The sequence below is a fragment of the Vulpes lagopus genome, unplaced genomic scaffold (assembly GCF_018345385.1).
Source record: "Vulpes lagopus strain Blue_001 unplaced genomic scaffold, ASM1834538v1 ctg1318, whole genome shotgun sequence".
NCBI lineage: Eukaryota > Metazoa > Chordata > Mammalia > Carnivora > Canidae > Vulpes > Vulpes lagopus.
Window position 1 is genome coordinate 1 of NW_024570534.1, and position 1830 is coordinate 1830.

The window sequence follows — 1830 nt, forward strand, 5'->3', positions numbered from 1 at the left end:
AGATTAATCTCATTGTTCTAGCTGCTCCCCATGCCACCCGTCTCCGAGGAAAGCTGACATTGATTTGATATTGAGCCAGGTTAATGCTGGCAGCAGATCCAGTGATGGTAACCTCCTATCAGTTAGATCCATCCACTGGGTTCGCAATTTGGATCTGCGCCCAGACATCTGAACGGATCGCATTGATATTGGTGCCTTGACGCCTATTAATGCACAAATCAAATCGTTTGGAATGTGGAGTTCATGAGAAGTATTCCTGAGCAATGGCATCCAAACCCCAATAAGCTCTTTCACCTCTGAGAGCAGGATCAATGCCCCTACTCCTGTGTTGCCATGCATCATGGGACAATGGATACTTATGCATTGCCAACTGGTGCAGCTTGGTCAAATCTGGCTGTTGAATGCATACTGTCCGTGAATGTTATAGGCCTCTAGAGGTGGTCTCTCCAGGTCAGGGTTGAGGCACAAGACGGTGTGGTGGGGGGAAAGCTCGCACTGTCGCTGCCGGTGCTGTACCTGCCCAGACCCACCTGCAAAGCGGACTGAGAACTGGACGGTTGGGCCGGTACGGGATGTACACGCCCCTTCGGGGGGGACTCCAACAATGACCAAGCAGATCTTTTTTCACACACATCAATGATGATTGCGGAATGCCAGCAATAGTGATGGTGTCCCCGCTCATTGAGTTGGGAGCATATCCCCTGCACCTGAACCTGAGCCCCTGTACTCTCTTCGTATTTCCTTGATCTTGCAACCACCTTTCTCCAATAGAGAGCCACACTGCCTAGCAGGGACCACCAGCCTCAGGTAACTGGGGGTCTACTGGCAGCTGTGCTTATTGTTCCATAGAGCTGCTGATGTCCTCTTCCAGATGTCATGATCATAGCGAAGGTGTTAGTGGGTCCAGCCAAAGTGATATTCTCTCGGGAAAAATTCCCTTTCTGAGATGTTGATACGTGCACCACTCTCCTCACGCATCTTCTTAACTGATACTCCTTTTTTTTCCGATGATTACTGCCAACTTCCTTTCCATGCATAAGTAGCCGGATGGTGAGAGTGACATTTAATCCACCTTCAATCACACCGGTGTCCATGTCGACAGTTTTCCCGGGGGAGCTGGACTTAGAGTGGTCAGTCTTTGGTCACAGTGGGGATGAAAGCCAAAAACTGAGGCGCGCGGTGACTGAGGGCAAAAGTGGATCGGGCGGAAAAGGGAAGGGCGGAAGGCCGGGGCGGAACAATGGGGGGCGAGCGGGAAGGGTGAAGGGGGGGCCCCGCGGGCGGGTAGAGGAGGAAGGGGGGGGAGGAGGATGAGGAGAAGGGGGAAAGAGACCACCGGGGTGGGTGGAGGCGCCAGGAACCAACCCACAACCTCGCCCTGCCACCCTCTGTGGCCCCACCCATGCTAGACACTTTGATGTGAGCTAGGACCGAGGCCCCTACACTCTCATTGAACAAGGATGTTGACAATGTCAGCATATGAGATCAATACACTTGAGAGAATCCTGTCACTTCCCACATCTCATCACACAACCTCTCCGGCACCTAACTAAGGATGCTGGGGACCTATACGTCTACGGGCAGTCAGAATGCGGGAGGATCCTGCCTTGAACTCAGCTTGCAAAAGGGAAAAGCCCGCCGAAAAAATTCCCCCAGTTTTCAACTAGCTGCGTTCCGGGGGCCCCCAAACTGAAAATCGAACAGTTTCTAAGCCAGAGGAAACCCCAAATACCACTCCACTGCAGCTGGAGACACCCTCCGGGGGTGGGCAGGTGTGCTTATTCACTTGCGTCTCACAAGCAATCTGACAAACGGCTGTGGTGCAGATGT

At 52.8% G+C, this 1830-nt stretch overlaps 1 pseudogene; it reads right to left on the reverse strand.

Annotated features, from left to right (window-relative positions):
• Positions 1-17: 17 nt before the first annotated feature.
• LOC121483802 lies at positions 18-1094 on the reverse strand (annotated as a pseudogene).
• Between the last annotated feature and the right edge of the window lie 736 nt (positions 1095-1830).